The following is a 20298-nucleotide window of genomic DNA, read 5'->3' as shown; positions in this document are numbered from 1 at the left end:
CATATCCATACACTGCAACTCCATTGTATCCCTTTCTCCTGCTGCGGGATTTCTGCATTGCTCGGAAAGATCTGGATGCCGGGAAGAGTGCTTCCTTCTTCAGGGGGTCACGATATTCCCCATGGCAGGGTTTCCAGAAACTGTTCCTTCCTGCTCTGCTTCCTGAGAAGAGCAGGCCTGCTTCTCCCATCAGAGGGCAGTCGATGCAAACTCCTTCCATTCCGATCTGGCCAACTTCACTGCTCAGAGAAAAGTCCTGTCACATCAGTGAAACTTCCTCCTTGCCAGTGCAATCCTGAGAATAGTGAAAACCTCCTTTAAATGCAGCATGCCAGCCAGAGCGAGGAACAGTTGCTAAGGAGCTGTGTGTGTGATTCATCCTGTCGCAACTGTCACCCTTTTGGCAAGACTGATTCTCCCTTTGGCAATTTCCAGTGAAACTCTCACAGGATAGGATCAGCCTTGGTGCTTATTTTTATCCCCCGCTGGATTTAAATCATTCTGAAAACCCCGAATAAAAACCCAAAGCCAACAGGAGGATAGAATCTCTGTGTTTGAACTGGATTCTTTGGCGTGCACAGGAGGGGAAAGAGTTATTCCTGCGCTGGGGCTGGACTGGCTTGGGGGTGGGTGGGTCTATGTGGAAGCCTTGCCTCTGTAAGTCTGTGTCACCCAGTCTGGGTGAGGCTACAAGTTCACTCAGTTGCTGCACTGCAGATTCTGGCTGAAGTTAGGAGCTCGGAGCATCTGCTTTCTCCCCGGGAATCCTCCACCTAGCACTTCTCTGCCTGCGCTTTCCTCCTCCTTCGCTCTGGGATTCGAACAGGCGCCATGGAGTCGAGGGTTCCACTGTCAGAGGTTAGTGCTAATGTCTCAGTCTGTCGCACTGCCCAGCTCTCTCTCTCTCCCCCTCGCAGACTGACAGAGCCATTTATTTCTTGCAGTCTGCATTCAGAACCTGCCACTCAGCTCCTGGGTCTGTGTATCTATCGCACGGGTTATTTGTCACTGTCTTATCGCATCTGCAGCTCCTGGGGGGGGGGGGGGGGGGGGGCTCCTTACCCTGATCCAGTACCTGACCCCATTCCTGGACAGAGCCCCCTCCCCTCCCCTCGATGTTCCTGACAATTTGTTGCGATTCTTCTGAAACTTTTGCTTATCAAACCATAAACTTTGGATTATAGACCATTTCCACTACATGTTGCACCCAGTGTCCCCCATCAAACACTCCCAGGACAGGTACAGCACGGGGTTAGATAAAGCTCCCTCTACACTGTTCCCATCAAACACTCCCAGGACAGGTACAGCCCAGGGTTAGATACTCACAAGGTTCTGCTGTAGAATTGTCTGTTTGAGGTTCTGTCTGTTAGATGCGGTGATTAATTAAGGCTCTCTCTGCCCTCCCAGGTTTGTGTAAATGTCCCATAAACCATTTCCCTAAACCAACATTATGAACAATGGAACAGAGAAGGCTGAGGGGGGACCTGACTGAAGTGTATGAAATCATGAGTGACATAGGTAGGGAAGTTAGAAAGAAACATTTCTCCTTAGCAGAGGGTTAATAACCAGGGGGCAGATTTAAGGTAAGGGACAGAAGATTTAGAGAGGATTTCAGGAAAAACCTTTTCACCCAGAGCGTGGTGGGAATCTGGAACTCTCCGCCTGAAAGACGGGTAGAGGCTGGAACCCTCACAACATTTAAGAAACATTTAGATGAGCACTTGAAGCATCATAGCGTATGGCTACGGAATCAAGAGTTAGAAAATGACATTAGAATAAATGGGAACTTGATGGCTGGTACAGACATGATGGGTTGAAGGGCCTTCTTCCGTGCTGTAAAACTCTATGGGCGGGATTTTAATGTTCTCACTCGTCCCAAGATTGTAAAATCCCGCCCGAGGTCAAGGACCTATTCATTTTCCGTCCTTCCCCCACTCCGATTCCCGTGCTGGGCGGGATGGCAAAATTCCAACCCGTGACTCGATGGCTCCAAATAAATGAACTGCTAATTTATCTAATTTCCTGTCTTTGTTGGTTAGCTGTTCCGAAACGAGGGAGCCATCGACACAAAATTAAGTGTGCACAATATAAAGCAGGTCACAGGACAAACATCTCCACATGGTGAATGTTGCAAGACATTTCCAGGGTTAATCACTGAGGCAGAAACACTGTCCAACTCCAAGATTGGGATCAATTATTCAATGAAACGGCACAGAAGGAGACCACTTGGCACATCATGCCCCTGCCAACTCTGAAAGAATTTTTCAGAAAATCTCATTCTTTTTTTCAGTGCTTCACAGAATCAGATTGGTTTGTCTCACCCAGGTTGCCAGTCAGGCATTCCATTGGTCATAATATGCCACAAAATTAGTAACATTGAGGCAGAGAAGATTTTGATTTGATTGGATTTATTATTGTCACATGCACAACATCGTGGGCCGAAGGGCCTGTTCTGTGCTGTACTGTTCTATGTTCTATGTATTAACATACAGTGAGAAGTATTGTTTCTTGTGCGCTATTCAGGCAAAGCGTCCATTCATAGAGAAGGAAAGGAGAGAGTGCAGAATGTAGTGTTACAGTCATAGCTAGGGTGTAGAGAAAGATCAACTTAATACGAGGTAGGTCCATTCAAAGACTGATGGCAGCAGGGAAGAAACTGTTTCTTGAGTCGGTTGGTACGTGACCTCAGACTTTTGTATCTTTTTCCCGATGGAAGAAGGTGGAAGAGAGAATGTCCGGGGTGCGTGGGGTCCTTGATTATGCTGGCTGCTTTGCCGAGGCAGCGGGAAGTGTAGACAGAGTCAATGGGTGGGAGGTTGGTTTGTGTGATGCACTGGGCTTCACTCACGACCCTTTGTAGTTTCTTGCGATCTTGGGCAGAGCAGGAGCCATACCAAGCTGTGATACAACCAGAAAGAATGCTTTCTGTGGCGCATCTGTAAAAGTTGGCGAGAGTCGTAGCTGACATGCCAAATTTCCTTAGTCGTCTGAGAAAGTTGAGGTGTTGGTGGGCTTTCTTAACTATTGTGTCGACATGGGGGGACCAGGACAGGTTGTTGGTGATCTGGAGACCTAGAAATTTGAAGTTCTCGACCATTTCTACTTCGTCCCCATTGATGTAGACAGGGGCATGTTCTCCTTTACGCTTCCCGAAGTCGACTTTCTTTGACTTGTGGGCAAGTCGATAAGCTAAATGTTAAATCCAACAGGGAATTCAGGAGAAACATCTTCACTCAATGAGGGGTTCGAATGTGGAACTCAATTGAGCGGAAACGAATAGAAACATTTAATGTTCAACTGGATCGACTCACGAGGGAAAATTGAACAGAAGGATAAGCTGATAGGGTGAGATGAAGTACGGTGGAAGGAGGCTAATGTGGAGCATAAACACCAGCATGTACCAGTTGGGCTGAATGACCTGTTTTGTGCTTTCAGTTCAATGTAACTCAATTGTAAAGGGATTGACAGTATACAGGGAACAAGGCAGGTCATAGAATCATAGATTCATGGAATCCCTGCAGTGTAGAAGGAGAGTAAGAAGTCTCACAAAACCAGGTTAAAGTCCAACAGGTTTATTTGGTAGCAAATGGTATTTGCTACCAAATAAACCTGTTGGACTTTAACCTGGTGTTGTGAGACTTCTTACTGTGCTTACCCCAGTCCAACGCCGGCATCTCCACATCGTGTAGAAGGAGGCCATTCAGTCCATCGAATCTGCACCAACTCGGAAAGAGCATCTTACACAGGTCCACCAGCCCACCTGGCCTATTCCCATAACCCTGCACATTTACCATGGCCAATCCAGCTAACCTGCACAGCTTTGGACTATGGTAAATGTGATTAGAACCACTTGTGGAGATTAAAGGCAGGCACAGATTGGGTGGGCTGAATGGCCTGTTTATATGTTGTAATTGGGTATTTGTAGCACTTTGAGCTGCTTTAGTTTGGCAGCCACATTGGCCGAGAGGACAGTTTCTGGACTTCAACATAATCCATGTGTCACAGTCTGGCAGCAAACTCTCGGAAAGTTCCCCCAAATCTCAGACAGCCGTGAGATTGAGAGCATTGTTCACAGCGACTGTGAGCAGGACCGTTTGTGATCGAGTGATTTCTGGCTTATTGTGATCTTGTTGTTGATTTGTTTGTTCTTTCATTGTGAGCAGTGAGCAGAAAGAGGATCTTGTTCTCAGAGGGGGAGTTGTTTGCATCAGTGTGGCCAGGTCAAACAAAGTTATTTCAAAAGGTTTGATTTTTGAAATTTCACAACAAGGCACAGATACAAACACTGACCACAGTTCTGACCTCGTTTGTCCAATGAGGCTATGTTTCATTTATGTAGCACCTTCAACACAGCCACAATATCCCAAGGCTCATACCAGGAGCAAAATCAGAGAAAAAGTGACACTGGGCCATGTGAGGACATCGTAACACAGCTGATCAAAAGCTTGGTCAAAGAGACCATAAGACCACAAGATGTAGGAGCTGAATGAGGCCATTCAGCCCATCGAGGCTACTCCGCCCTTCAATCATGGCTGAAATGATTCTTATCCCCATTCTCCTGCCTTTTCCCCATAACCCCTGATCCCCTTATTAATCAAGAACCTATCTATCTCTGTCTTGAAGACACTCAATGACCCGGCCTCCACAGCCTTCTGCGGCAAAGAGTTCCACAGATTCACCACCCTCTGGTTGAAGAAATTCCTCCGCATCTCAGTTTTAAAGGATCGTCCCCTTCATTCTGAGGTTGTGCCCTCTGGTTCTAGTCTCTCCCACTAGTGGAAACATCCTCTCCACGTCCACGCTATCCAGGCCTCTCAGTATTTGTAGAGATAGGTTTTAAGGAGTGCGTTAAAGAGTGGAGCAGTAGAGAGTTGGAGAGGTTTAGGCAGGAGATACTTCTTTTTACTCTTTGTTGGGATGAGGGCCTTGTTGGCAAGGCCAGCATTTATTGCTCATCCCTAATCGCCCTTAAGAAGGAGATGTAGCTCCACCTTCTTGACCAGCCGCAGAACATGCTGTGTGGGTAGGCGCACCCACAGTGCTGTTTGGGAGTTCCCAGCAACAGTGAAGGAAAGTTGATAAATATCCAAGTCAGTACGGTGTGTGGTTTGGAGGGTCATTTGCAGGTGATGACGTTCCCATTCACCAGCTGCCTTTGTTCTAAGTGTAGAGGTTGTGGGTTTGCAAGATGGTGTTGAAGGAGCTTTGGTGGGTTCCTGCAGTGTAAACTGTATATACTACATACGGTTTCTACTGTGCATTGGCGATGGAGGGAGGGAGTGAACCAGAGAACAGGTTATATTAGACTTGGTATTGTGTAATGTGATGTGGAGATGCCGGCGTTGGACTGGGGTAAACACAGTAAGAAGTTTAACAACACCAGGTTAAAGTCCAACAGGTTTATTTGGTAGCAAAAGCCACACAAGCTTTCGGAGCTCTAAGCCCCTTCTTCAGGTGAGTGGGCATTCTGTTCACAAACAGAGCATATAAAGACACAGACTCAATTTACATGAATAATGGTTGGAATGCGAATACTTACAACTAATCAAGTCTTTAAGAAACAAAACAATGAGTGGAGAGAGCATCAAGACAGGCTAAGAAAATGTGTATTGTCTCCAGACAAGACAGCCAGTGAAACTCTGCAGGTCCACGCAACTGTGGGAGTTACAAATAGTGTGACATGAACCCAATATCCCGGTTGAGGCCGTCCTCGTGTGTGCGGAACTTGGCTATCAGTTTCTGCTCAGCGACTCTGCGCTGTCGTGTGTCGCGAAGGCCGCCTTGGAGAACGCTTACCCAAATATCAGAGGCTGAATGCCCGTGACCGCTGAAGGCCTTTCATTAACCTCACAACAGGGACAGCTGCCATTGATCCCGTGTATCTGGGGAGGGGGATAGAGGAGAGAGGGCCTCAGTCTGGGTGAGTACATGGGGAGGGGGATAGAGGAGAGAGGGCCTCAGTCTGGGTGAGTACATGGGGAGGGGGATACAGGAGAGAGGGCCTCAGTCTGGGTGAGTACATGGGGAGGGGGATAGAGGAGAGAGGGCCTCAGTCTGGGTGAGTACATGGGGAGGGGGATAGAGGAGAGAGGGCCTCAGTCTGGGTGAGTACATGGGAGGGGGATAGAGGAGAGAGGGCCTCAGTCTGGGTGAGTACATGGGGAGGGGGATACAGGAGCAAGAAGCTCAGTTTGGGTGAGTACATGGGAGGGGGATAGAGGAGAGAGGGCCTCAGTCTGGGTGAGTACATGGGGAGGGGGATACAGGAGAGGAAGTTCAGTTTGGGTGAGTACATGGGGAGGGGGATACAGGAGAGAGGGCTTCAGTTTGGGTGAGTACATGGGGAGGGGGATACAGGAGAGAGGGCCTCAGTCTGGGTGAGTACATGGGAGGGGGATAGAGGAGAGAGGGCCTCAGTTTGGGTGAGTACATGGGGAGGGGGATAGAGGAGAGAGGGCCTCAGTCTGGGTGAGTACATGGGGAGGGGGATACAGGAGCAAGAAGCTCAGTTTGGGTGAGTACATGGGAGGGGGATAGAGGAGAGAGGGCCTCAGTCTGGGTGAGTACATGGGGAGGGGGATACAGGAGAGAGGGCTTCAGTTTGGGTGAGTACATGGGGAGGGGGATACAGGAGAGAGGGCCTCAGTCTGGGTGAGTACATGGGGAGGGGGATACAGGAGCAAGAAGCTCAGTTTGGGTGAGTACATGGGAGGGGGATACAGGAGAGAGGGCCTCAGCCTGGGTGAGTACATGGGGAGGGGGATAGAGGAGAGAGGGCCTCAGTCTGGGTGAGTACATGGGGAGGGGGGATACAGGAGAGGAAGTTCAGTTTGGGTGAGTACATGGGGAGGGGGATACAGGAGAGAGGGCCTCAGTCTGGGTGAGTACATGGGAGGGGGATAGAGGAGAGAGGGCCTCAGTCTGGGTGAGTACATGGGGAGGAGGATACAGGAGAGGGGGCCTCAGTCTGGGTGAGTACATGGGGAGGGGGATACAGGAGCAAGAAGCTCAGTTTGGGTGAGTACATGGGGAGGGGGATACAGGAGAGAGGGCCTCAGTTTGGGTGAGTACATGGGGAGAGGGATACAGGAGAGGAAGGTCAGTCTGGGTGAGTACATGGGGAGGGGGATACAGGAGAGAGGGCCTCAGTCTGGGTGAGTACATGGGGAGGGGGATACAGGAGAGGGGGCCTCAGTCTGGGTGAGTACATGGGGAGAGGGATACAGGAGAGAGGGCCTCAGTCTGGGTGAGTACATGGGGAGAGGGATACAGGAGAGGAAGGTCAGTCTGGGTGAGTACATGGGGAGGGGGATACAGGAGAGAGGGCCTCAGTCTGGGTGAAGGGAGGGGTCAGAGGAGCAGGAGGCTGAGTCTGTGTGAGTACATGCTGCGGATCACAGCTCACTGATGTGTGTGCACTTTAGTGAGGGTGCTTTTGTGGTAACTTTATAACTTTGGATTTTTACAGCCTTGTCAGGCCATTTAGCAAACTAAACAAACACGTTAAGGTTACAGCCAAACTCCTGCTCCAAATGAGACAGTAAAGAACCTGACCTGTGTCACATGCTCTGATAACCAGAGCGTTTGACTGTGTTTTCTTGATGTTAATAATAAAGATTTGATACACAGCCTGTTTAAACATTTTTAGAACCTCCTCTCCCTCCCACAGCTTCCCTCTCCTCTGCTTTCTGTGTCACGTTTTCTCCCTGAGATCAGAGAATGATACAGCAGAGAAGGAGGCCATTCAGCCCATTGTCAATGTCGTAAAAACCCATTGTCCGATGGAGCGGGTAAACTGCCATCCTTATTTGGTCTGGCTCTATACGTGACTCCAGTCCCACTGCCAAATGGCCAAGTACAGTACTCTGTTCTAGCAAACTGCTTCAAAGAGCAGCAAGAACGAAACACCTTGGGGACTGCAGCGGTTCAAGATGGCAGCTCAGCATCACCTTGTCAAGGGGCAATTAGGGATGGGCAATAAACACTTGTCCAGCCAGTGACGCCCACATGCTGAGAATGAATGAAAAAGACAAGAGGATCTATTGGTTGTCTGATTATTGAAGAATACTGTGGAGAGAGAATGTTTGCATTAACTGACCACAGGAGAATGATCAGAATCAGATCCAGTTAGTTCATTGAATATTAGCACATTAGATTGCTGAATGATTGCAGTGCTGGGGTGTGACTGGCCTTGAATTAGTGTTGCCTCATCTTTCACATAAGAACATAAGAAATAGGTGTAGGAGTAGGCCCTCGAGCCTGCCCCACCTTTCAATAAGATCATGGCTGATCTGATAGTGGTTTAGTTCCACTTACCCGCCGGCTCCCCATAACCCTTAATTCCCTTATTGATCAGAAATCTATCTACCTGTGACTTAAACATATTTAACGAGGTAGCCGCCACTGCTTCAATGGGCAGAGAATTCCAGAGATTCACTACCCTCTGAGAGAAGAAGTTCCTCCTCAACTCTGTTCTAAACTGACTCCCCCCTTATTTTGAGGCTGTGTCTTCTAGTTCTTGTTTCCTTTCTAAGTGGAAAGAATCTCTCTGCTTCTACCCTGTCTAGCCTCTTCATTATCTTATATGTCTCTATAAGATCTCCCCTCAGCCTTCTAAACTCCCAACGAGTATAGGCCCAATCTACTCAATCTCTCCTCATAAGCTAACCCCTTCATCTCCGGTATCAACCTGGTGAACCTTCTCTGTACTCCCTCCAAGGCCAATATATCCTTCCGCAAACAAGGGGACCAAAATTGCACACAGTACTCCAGTTGCGGCCTCACCAGTACCTTGTACAATTGCAGCAAGACCTCCCCGCTTTTATACTCCATCCCCTTCGCGATAATCTTCACATGAAGATTCCATCCATTGCTGCTTATCTCTGGACTCACAATCTTCCCCAGCCAAGCAGATATGTAAGAGCAGGTGGAGGACAGTGAACCTCTTCCAATGCTGAAACACAGTCGATCAGACCACGACTACGCCAGGATCCTAACCTCAAAGATGGCACTTCGGACAGTGCAGCATTCCCACTGCGCTGCACTGGGAATGATGCCTGGATCACTAGAACCAGAGGGCACAACCTCAGGCTAAAGGGATGATCCTTTAAAACAGAGATGAGGTGGAATTTCTTCAGGCTGAACAGTGACCACGACACCACACAGTGAACAGAGGCCTCAGTAAATATCTCTCCTGCCTCAAAAGGAATTCAGCAAAGCACAGCATGGCATTTAAAAGATTCACATTGTACACATGTGAATTGTGAAACAGCCAGTGTATAATCAAAACTTTACCACCCGAAAATTGAACTCACCGAGAGAAAGTCCTTTGAGATCAAAAATATTGGGGTACAGTACTGGTGGGGACGGGTCTGTCGCTGTATAACACTGGGGTACAGTACTGGTAGAGAAGGGTCTGTCACTGTGTAACACTGGGGTACAGTACTGTGGGGATGGGTCTGTCACTGTATAACACTGGGGTACAGTACTGGTGGGGACGGGTCTGTCACTGTATAACACTGGGGTACAGTACTGGTGGAGTCGTGTCTGTCACTGTATTACACTGGGGTACAGTACTGATGGGGACGGGTCTGTCACTGTATTACACTGGGGTACAGTACTGGTGGGGACAGGTCTGTCACTGTGTAACACTGGGGTACAGTACTGGTGGGGTCGTGTCTGTCACTGTATTACACTGGGGTACAGTACTGATGGGGACGCGTCTGTCACTGTATAACACTGGGGTACAGTACATAGATCATAGAACATTACAGCACAGTACAGGCCCTTTGGCCTACGATGTGCCGAACCTTTTCCAAAACCAAGATCAAGCTATCCCACTTCCTATCATTCTAATAGAACATAGAACAGTGCAATAGAATATAGAACAGTACTGATGGGGATGGGACTGGCCAGTCATGGACTTACATTTTGTGGGCCCCACACTCGCCTTCATTTCTGCGATTGGTGTCACGCCCTTTCCCCCAGTGACATTTGCATTTGAAACATAAGATGGTGATTGGTCTTTAGCCGATGTTCAATCCTGGTGTGAACAATTGATGCTAAGTATTCAAGGAGGATTCAGTAAATACCATTGATGAAGGTTTTTTTTAAGTTAAAAAGAAACAATATTGTTTGAACAGATCGCAGTTCATTTGACAGTAAATGCCAGTTTAAAATGAATCGGTGTTTCCACACAAAGCACAGGCTGCAGACAGTTTTCAACTCATCCTTTCGACATTTTTCTGCTAACATGGTACTTACTGAGCTTTCAGTGCAGTTACACGCTGATCCATGATTGCGTTACAGGAGTCAGTCTGATATATCAGCAGAGATCACCGAAACCACAGGGTAGACACTGACTCAGCTTGTCCTGTAATGTGATTGGCACAAAGATCCCCCTCATGATTGTATATAATTAGCTGATTCTTTCCTCTGTGACACCAACATTAATCCTTGAAAAATATATTGCAGAGAGCGGAGAAATATTAAAATGCTGCTTGGTTTCTACCCACCCTTGAACTAAGGCGTACTTTAGCTTGACACATCATTGTAAATTTAAAATAACCCTTCATCACTTGCAAGTAAAATTGAAAGCCAGGACAACCTCCTGAAAGATTCCGAACCAGACCACTCTCTACTTTTGCCATCAACCTATGAATCTTTCATCAGCCCCTCCTCCCCTTTGTTTAATCACATAGGTACCCATGCGACACCACTGTCGGCTGTGATTGTCCCTGTATTTAAAAAAAAAATTCAATCCAGAACTTGAATCAATGTTTGTATACACTTTCGACCACAATCCACAGATCTTTTATGCACACTCTTCGTCACTCACGCAAACACTCTCAAACTCTCCCCCACAAACACAATGCTCTCAATCTCTCTTCCTCGCTCACATACATACTATGTCACACTCGCATAGACTCCTCAACTCCTTTCATACAGTCACTCGCACACACACACATTCACTCCATCTGCCTTATGTACACACACTCCTGTCAATCTCACACACACACAACTCAATCAGTCACCCCAAGAGATCTAGGGGTAGAGGTTCATACCATCTTGAAAGTGGAGTCACAGATGGACAGAGTGGTGAAGAAGGCATTTGGCATGCTAGGTTTCATTGGTCAGGATGTGGAGATGCCGGCGTTGGACTGGGGTAAACACAGTAAGGAGTCTAACAACCGTAGTATTGCTACCAAATAAACCTGTTGGACTTTAACCTGGTGTTGTTGGACTCCTTACTTCATTGGTCAGAGCATTGAATACAGGAATTGGGACGTCTTGTTGAAGTTGTACAAGACATTGGTAAGGCCACACTTGGAATGCTGTGTGTGTAATTCTGGTCACCCTATTATTGAAAGGATATGACTAAACTAGAAAGAGTGCAGAAAAGATTTACTAGGATGCTACCGGGATTTGATGGATTGAGTTATGAGGAGAGGCTGGATAGACTGGGACTTTTTCCTCTGGAGCGTAGGAAGCTGAGGGGTGATCTTATAGAGGTCTATAAAATAATGAGGGGCACAGATCAGCTAGATAGTCACTATCTTTTCCCAAAGGTAGGCGAGTCTAAAACTAGAGGGCATAGGTTTAAGGTGAGAGGGGAGAGATACAAAAGTTTCCAGAGGGGCAATTTTTTCACAGAGGGTGGTGAGTGTCTGAAACAAGCTGCCAGAGGTAGTAGTAGAGGCGGGTACAATTTTATCTTTTAAAAAGCATTTAGACAGTTACATGGGTAAGACATGGGTAAGGGGCGGCACGGTAGCATAGTGGTTAGCACTGCTGCTTCACAGCTCCAGGGTCCCGGGTTCGATTCCCGGCTCGGGTCACTGTCTGTGTGGAGTTTGCACATTCTCCTCGTGTCTGCGTGGGTTTCCTCTGGGTGCTCCGGTTTTCTCCCACAGTCCAAAGATGGGCGGGTTGGGTTGATTGGCCAGGTTAAAAATTGCCCCTTAGAGTCCTGAGATGCGTCGATGAGCGGGTAAATATGTGAGGGTAGGGCCTGGGTGGGATTGTGGTTGGTGCATACTTGATGGGCCGAATGGCCTCCTTCTGCACTGTAGGGTTTCTATGATTTCTTCTATGGGTAGAGAGGGATATGGGCCAAATGCCGGCTATTGGGACTAGCTTAGTGGCAAAAAAAGGGGCGGCATGAACAAGTTGGGCTGAAGGGCCTGTTTCCCTGCTGTAAACCTCTATGACACTCGCACACTTTTTTCAATCTGCATCTCTAACTCACACATCTGTTTTTATTGTGAAGTCTCTTGGACAGGACTCACACTGTTTAAACACTTCAACAAGGCGATTACCCTTAATGAACTGTAAAGACTTGGGGTCAGCATTTTTTGCACAGGCTTCTGATACAGGCGTCTGAGCAACAGGTTGGACACATTTCCCTTTATGATAACACCCAGTACCACACTTAGTGTAATGCAAAATACAATGCAAAATCGAAACAAATAAAAGGCAGAACTGGAAATGCAATAACTGTTGCTTTCTTCTTGGAAAAGCCATTGACATGCAACTCCCAAATTGCAAATAAACATTTTTTTTTAGCAGAACATTCTCATTCATCATTTTATTTCAATCTGAGGGGTATTTACAAGTATGAGAATCTCATTGAACATCATGGAGAGTTCAGTAAATATTTGCAATTTTTAAAAAGTAAGTCTTTCAAGTGGCGTGATTTTATCTATTACAAACTGTGGGCCAATTCTTTTGCTCAAGAGAGGTCAAAGCCTCTGTTCCTGCTTCACATTAAAATGACCAAGTTTAGAACAAATCCTTGCTGTTGCCTGAGACCCGTTGAGATAACTCCAGACAGCAACCTGGGAATGCTGACAGTGTCCTGGGATCGAAATGTAAATAATGATGCAGTCTCCGGCTACAAGCTCCAAATGGCAGATTATCCCCAGACAATTTCAAAGCACTGATACATTCCCCGGGAGAGCAATCATGAAGTAATGAGAAATACTCCAAGGAAGGATATCGAAATACTAACACATTCTCTGGGCAAAAATCTGTTAAGAATGACACATTCTCTGAGGAACTGTCTCTAAAAACAGACCCTGGGGAAAATGTAAAAACGGAAAAAAGAACCCCAGGAAAAAATCTCTAAATACAAGCACATTCTTCGAGAAACAACTTGTAAATATTGATGTATTCTTCAGGGAGGATGTGTGGAGTTTGCACGTTCTCCCCATGTCTGCACGGGTTTCCTCCGAGTGTTCCGGTTTCCTCCCACACTCCAAAGATGTGCGGATTGGGTGCATTGGCCATGCTAAATTGCCCCTTAGTGTCCTGGGATGCGTAGGTTGGAGGGATTAATGGGGTAACTATGTGGGGTGACGGGGATAAGGCCTGAGTGGGATTGTTGTCAGTGCAGACTCGATGGCCCGAATGGCCTTGTTCTGCATTTGATTTGATTTGATTTATTATTGTCACATGTATTAGTATACAGTGAAAAGTATTGTCTCTTGCGCGCTACACAGACAAAACATACCGTTCATAGAGAAGGAAACAGGAGAGTGCAGAATGTAATGTTACAGTTATAGTTAGGATGTAGAGAAAGATCAACTTAATGCAAGGTAAGTCCATTCAAAAGTCTGAGAGCAACAGGGAAGAAGCTGTTCTTGAGTCGATTGGTACGTGACCTCAGACTTTTGTGCCTTTTTCCTGAAGGAAGAAGGTGGAAGAGAGAATGTCCGGGGTGCATGCGGTCCTTGATTATGCTGGCTGCTTTGCTGAGGCAGCGGGAAGTGTAGACAGAGTCAATGGATGGGAGGCTGGTTTGCGTGATGGATTGGGCTACATCCACGACCTCTTGTAGTTCCTTGCGGACTTGGGTGGAGCAGGAGCCATACCAAGCTGTGATGCAACCAGAAAGAATGCTTTCTATGGTGCATGTGTAAAAGTTGGGGAGAGTTGTAGCTGACATGCCAAATTTCCTTAGTCTTCTGAGAAGGTAGAGGCATTGGTGGGCTTTCTTAACTGTAATATCGGCATGGGGGGAACCAGGAAAGGTTGATGATGATCTGAACACCTAAATACTTGAAGCTCTCGACCCTTTCAACTTTGTCCCTGTTGATATAGACTTTGTAGGGAATCTATGAATTTTCTATCCACTGACAACATTCTCTGAGAATTGGCGCATTCTGTTGACAAGAAGCTTAAAGTTCTTGAGTATTTCCCTGGCAAAATCCTTTGTAACAAAAACAGAAAATGCTGGAAAATCTCAGTAGGTCTGACAGCGTCTCCAGAAAGAGAATAGGGCCAACGTTTCCAGTCTAGATGACCCTTTGCCAGCTCTGATGGGTCAAAGGGCCATCTAGACTCAAAACGTTGGCTCTATTCTCTCTCCGTAGATGCTGTCAGATCTGCTGAGATTTTCAAGCATTTTCTGTTTTTGAAGGGCAAGTCGTGCCTCACAAATTTGATAGAATTTTTTGAGGAGGTAACTAAGTGTGTTGATGAAGGTAGGGCAGTTGATGTCATATACATGGATTTTAGTAAGGCGTTTGATAAGGTCCCCCATGGTCGGCTTATGATGAAAGTGAGGAGGTGTGGGATAGAGGGAAAGTTGGCCGATTGGATAGGTAACTGGCTGTCTGATCGAAGGCAGAGGGTGGTGGTCGATGGAAAATTTTCAGATTGGAGGCAGGTTGCTAGCGGAGTGCCGCAGGGATCAGTGCTTGGTCCTCTGCTCTTTGTGATTTTTATTAATGACTTAGAGGAGGGGGCTGAAGGGTGGATCAGTAAATTTGCTGATGACACCAAGATTGGTGGAGTAGTGGATGAGGTGGAGGGCTGTTGCAGGCTGCAAAGAGACATAGATAGGATGCAAAGCTGGGCTGAAAAATGGCAAATGGAGTTTAACCCTGATAAATGTGAGGTGATTCATTTTGGTAGGACTAATTTAAATGTGGATTACAGGGTCAAAGGTAGGGTTCTGAAGACTGTGGAGGAACAGAGAGATCTTGGGGTTCATATCCACAGATCTCTAAAGGTTGCCACTCAAGTGGATAGAGCTGTGAAGAAGGCCTATAGTGTGTTAGCTTTTATTAACAGGGGGTTGGAGTTTAAGAGCCATGGGGTTATGCTGCAACTGTACAGGACCTTGGTGAGACCACATTTGGAATATTGTGTGCAGTTCTGGTCACCTCACTATAAGAAGGATGTGGAAGCACTGGAAAGAGTGCAGAGGAGATTTACCAGGATGCTGCCTGGTTTGGAGGGTAGGTCTTATGAGGAAAGGTTGAGGGAGCTAGGGCTGTTCTCTCTGGAGCGGAGGAGGCTGAGGGGAGACTTAATAGAGGTTTATAAAATGATGAAGGGGATAAATAGAATGAACGTTGAAAGACTATTTCCTCGGGTGGATGGAGCTATTACAAGGGGGCATAACTATAGGGTTCGTGGTGGGAGATACAGGAAGGATATCAGAGGTAGGTTCTTTACGCAGAGAGTGGTTGGGGTGTGGAATGGACTGCCTGCAGTGATAGTGGAGTCAGACACTTTAGGAACATTTAAGCGGTTATTGGATAGGCACATGGAGCACACCAGGATGATAGGGAGTGGGATAGCTTGATCTTGGTTTCAGATAAAGCTCGGCACAACATCGTGGGCCGAAGGGCCTGTTCTGTGCTGTACTGTTCTATGTTCTATGTTTCAGATTCCAGCATCCGTAGCAATTTATAATCCTCTAAATATTGCAAAATCTCCAAGTAGCATTCTCGAAATATTGAACATTTTTCTGGAAACAATCTTTAAATGCTGACACATTCTCCCAGGGAAAAAAAACTCTAAATGCTGACAAATTATCGCAGGACAATCCCTTGTACGCACAGACCCATTCTCCGGGGGTAATTTCGAGACATTGACACATTCTGCTTTCAATGATATGTAAATGCTGACACAAAAAGTGGTTGGCACTGCTGCCTCATAGCACCAGGGACCCCAGTTCAATGCTGGCCTCGGGTCACTGTCTGTGTGGAGTTTGCACGTTCTCCCCGTGTCTGTGTGGGTTTCTTCTGGGTGGTCCGGTTTCCTCCCACAGTCGAAAGATGTGTGGGTTTGGGGGATTGGCCATGCTAAATTGTCCCTTAGTATCCCAAGAGATGTAGGTTAGGGGGATTAGCGGAGTAAATAATTGGGGGAACACGTCTGGTGGGATTGCCCCTTAGTGTCAGCGGGATTACATGGGGTTACAAGGATAGAGCCTGGGTGGGATTGTTGTCAATGCAGACTCGATGGGCCGAATGGACTCCTTGTGCACTGCAGGGATTCTATGAGGATTCTATGAAGAATCTCTGACTATTGACACATTCTATGGGAAACAAAATCTAAGGATTAACTCATTCTAAGAGAAAGAATCTAAAGATACTGACACGTTCCCCTGGAACAAGCTACTTAAATGAGGAACTCCTCTGAGCCCAGCATTCCCCCACGGGACACTTGCAAGGTTCTGACACTTGTTGAACGCATTGTCCTGGATTGTCATAATGAGGTCCCGGTCCCTGGGGAGCAGCCCTTTCCCAGGGAGAGCTCGGATGCTCTGGCCTCAATGTCTTGGGGGAGGGGGAGGGGGGGGTTGGAAGTGGATTTCAGTGTCGGGGGCAATTTGACAGTGGGGACCCGGGGCGTTACGAGGAGCAGCAGCACATTTCCCTACACACCGCTGGAGAATGGGCTTCTTGTTTGCCGCGAGCTCTTTAACCAACAGCCCGTGATCTTCTACCTGTACCGGCTCATGTGGCTGGTTCTTTACCCAGGAGACACCGAGAGCCGGGAGGGGAATGCCGTTCCCACTCTTCCGCTGGGACTCCTCCGTCCTGAGGCTTTACCCAGCGGAATTCCATAATGTTGTCTGTTTTTTAACACAAAGCCCAGTCTGAATGATCGCTTTAGATTTCAACATCAATAACACAACTGTTATTGAAAATCGTCGTGAGGAAAATCTTTCCCCGAACGAGGTCACCTCAGAGACTTCCATCAGTGCTTTCCCGCTCTAAGTGGACTTGGCCAATCAGAGTCCAATGTTGCTCTGCATTGCCCGCTGATGAGGGCTTTCCCGCTCTAAGTGGACTTGGCCAATCAGAGTCCAATGTTGCTCTGCATTGCCCGCTGATGAGGGGAAATGAGGGGACTGAGAGCGAGGAGGTTAGCTCGCAAATAGATAAGGAATGTAGACAGGGTAAGAGGGAGGTTAGACGAGTGAGGGAGAAGGGAAGTGCTCAGGCTGAAGGTCTGAGATGTGTCTATTTTAATGCCAGGAGTGTAGTGAATAAAGTGGATGAGCTTGGAGCGTGGATTGCTGCTTCGAATTGTGATGTGGTGGCCATTACGGAGACTTGGATGTCTCAGGGACAGGACTGGGTGCTTCAGGTGCCGGGTTTTAGATGTTTCAGGAAGGACAGGGAGGGAGGCAAGAGAGGGGGGGGAGTGGCACTGTTGATCAGGGATAGTGTCACGGCTGTAGAGAAGGTGGACGCCGTGGAGGGACTGACTACGGAATCTCTGTGGGTGGAGGTTAGGAACAGGAAGGGGTCGGTAACTTTGCTGGGTGTTTTCTATAGGCCGCCCAATAGTAACAGAGATGTTGAGGAGCAGATGGGGAAACAGATCCTGGAGAGATGTAGGAATAACAGAGTTGTCGTGATGGGAGATTTTAATTTCCCAAACATAGATTGGAATATCCCTAGGGCTAGGGGTTTGGATGGAGAGGAGTTTGTTAGGTGTGTCCAGGAGAGTTTCCTGACACAGTATGTGGATAAGCCTACTAGAGGAGAGGCTGTTCTTGATCTGGTGCTGGCTAATGAACCTGGACAGGTGGAGGATCTCTCGGTGGGTGAGCATCTTGGGGATAGCGATCATAATTCTATCTCCTTCACGATAGCATTGGAAAGAGATAGGGTCAGGCAGGCTAGGAAAGTGTTTCTCTGGAGTAAAGGGAAATACAGTGTCATCAGGGAGGAAATTAGACGGGTAAATTGGAAGGAGGCATTCTTGGGGAAAAGTACCGAAGGAAAGTGGAGGATTTTCAAGGAATGTTTGTCTGGAGCTCTGCATGACAACGTTCCGATGAGACAGGGGGGTGTTGGTAGGGTACGGGAACCGTGGTGCACGAAGGTTGTGATAAACCTGGTGAATAAGAAAAGAGAGGCGTACAGAAGGTTCAGAGAGCTAGGAGGTGTTAAGGATTTAGAGGAGTATACGCGATGTAGGAAGGAGCTTAAGAAGGAAATTAGGAGAGCGAGAAGGGGTCATGAGAAGACCTTGGCGGGTAAGATTAAGGAGAATCCCAAGGCTTTCTACAAATATGTCAAGAGTAAAAGGATGAGATGTGAAGGCATAGGACCCTTAAAAGGTGAAGGGGGAAAAGTTTGTGCGGAACCGTTAGAAATGACGGAGCTGCTTAATGAATACTTTACCTCGGTATTCACGGTGGAAAGGGATCTGGGTGGTTGTACTGCTGGATTGCGGAGGACAGAAAGGATCGAGCATGTGGACATAAAGAAAGAGGATGTGTTGGAACTATTGAATGGCATCAAGGTTGGTAAGTCGCCGGGACCGGATGGGATGTACCCCAGGTTACTGTGGGAGGCGAGGGAGGAGATTGCGGAGCCTTTGGCGATGATCTTTGCATCGTCGATGGAGACAGGAGAGGTTCCGGAGGATTGGAGGATTGCGGATGTGGTCCCTATATTCAAGAAAGGGAACAGGGACAGCCCGGGAAATTACCGACCGGTGAGTCTAACCTCAGTGGTTGGTAAGTTGATGGAGAGGATCCTGAGAGACAGGATTTATGATCATCTAGAGAAGTTTAGTATGATCAAAAGTAGTCAGCACGGCTTTGTCAGGGGCAGGTCGTGCCTTACGAGCCTGGTTGAGTTCTTTGAAAATGTGACCAAGCACATTGACGAAGGAAGAGCGGTGGATGTGGTCTATATGGACTTCAGCAAAGCGTTCGATAAGGTCCCCCATGCAAGACTTCTTGAGAAAGTGAGAGGGCATGGGATCCAAGGGGCTGTTGCCTTGTGGATCCAGAACTGGCTTGCCTGCAGAAGGCAGAGAGTGGCTGTGGAGGGGTCTTTCTCTGCATGGAGGTCAGTGACCAGTGGAGTGCCCCAGGGATCTGTTCTGGGACCCTTGCTGTTTGTCATTTTCATAAATGACCTGGATGAGGAAGTGGAGGGATGGGTTGGTAAGTTTGCTGACGACACCAAGGTAGGTGGTGTTGTGGATAGTTTGGAGGGATGTCAGAAGTTGCAGCGAGACATAGATAGAATGCAAGACTGGGCGGAGAAGTGGCAGATGGACTTCAACCCGGATAAGTGTGTAGTGATCCATTTTGGCAGATCCAATGGGATGGAGCAGCAGTATAAAATGAAGGGTACCATTCTTAGCAGTGTAGAGGATCAGAAGGACCTTGGGGTCCGGGTCCATAGGACTCTTAAATCGGCCTCGCAGGTGGAGGATGCGGTCAAGAAGGCGTATGGCGTACTAGCCTTCATTAATCGAGGGATTGAGTTTAGGAGTCGGGAGATAATGCTGCAGCTTTATAGGACCCTGGTTAGACCCCACTTGGAGTACTGCGCGCAGTTCTGGTCACCTCATTACAGGAAAGATGTTGAAGCCATTGAAAGGGTGCAGAGGAGATTTACAAGGATGTTGCCTGGATTGGGGGGCATGCCTTATGAGGATAGGTTGAGGGAGCTTGGTCTCTTCTCCCTGGAGAGACGAAGGATGAGAGGTGACCTGATAGAGGTTTACAAGATGTTGAGGGGTCTGGATAGGGTGGACTCTCAGAGGCTATTTCCAAGGGCTGAAATGGTTGCTACGAGAGGACACAGGTTTAAGGTGCTGGGGGGTAGGTACAGGGGGGATGTCAGGGGTAAGTTTTTCACTCAGAGGGTGGTGGGTGAGTGGAATCGGCTGACGTCGGTGGTGGTGGAGGCAAACTCGTTGGGGTCTTTTAAGAGACTTCTGGATGAGTACATGGGATTTAATGGGATTGAGGGCTATAGATAGGCCTAGAGGTGGGGATGTGATCGGCGCAACTTGTGGGCCGAAGGGCCTGTTTGTGCTGTGGCTTTCTATGTTCTATGTTCTATGTTCTGATAGGCTCCAGATACACTGCCAGGCTCTGATTAGTGCCCCCAAAGAAACCCGCCAGCATGCCCCCCTCCCCCCGCGCCCCCCCTCCCCCTCACCCCTCCCCCACTCCCCCTCCACCCCTCCACATAAAAGATCAAAGAAAATTATAGCACAGGAACGGGCCCTTTGGCCGTCCAA

At 47.7% G+C, this 20298-nt stretch overlaps 1 protein-coding gene across 3 annotated transcripts in view; it reads left to right on the top strand.

Annotated features, from left to right (window-relative positions):
- LOC144486363 (phospholipase D1-like) overlaps positions 1–20298 on the top strand; it is a 168119-nt gene that overhangs the window by 41864 nt on the left and 105957 nt on the right. For 2 of the 3 annotated variants that reach the window (XM_078204415.1, XM_078204401.1), the window contains exon 1: positions 675–858. The exons of the other annotated variant lie outside the window; for it this stretch is intronic. The gene's annotated coding sequence lies outside the window, so the exon portion shown is untranslated. Of the gene's footprint in view, positions 1–674; positions 859–20298 lie in introns of those variants that run through there. 3 annotated transcript variants of the gene reach the window in all.

This window comes from Mustelus asterias, chromosome 3 (assembly GCF_964213995.1).
Source record: "Mustelus asterias chromosome 3, sMusAst1.hap1.1, whole genome shotgun sequence".
NCBI lineage: Eukaryota > Metazoa > Chordata > Chondrichthyes > Carcharhiniformes > Triakidae > Mustelus > Mustelus asterias.
This window is presented reverse-complemented; position numbering and strand designations above follow the sequence as displayed.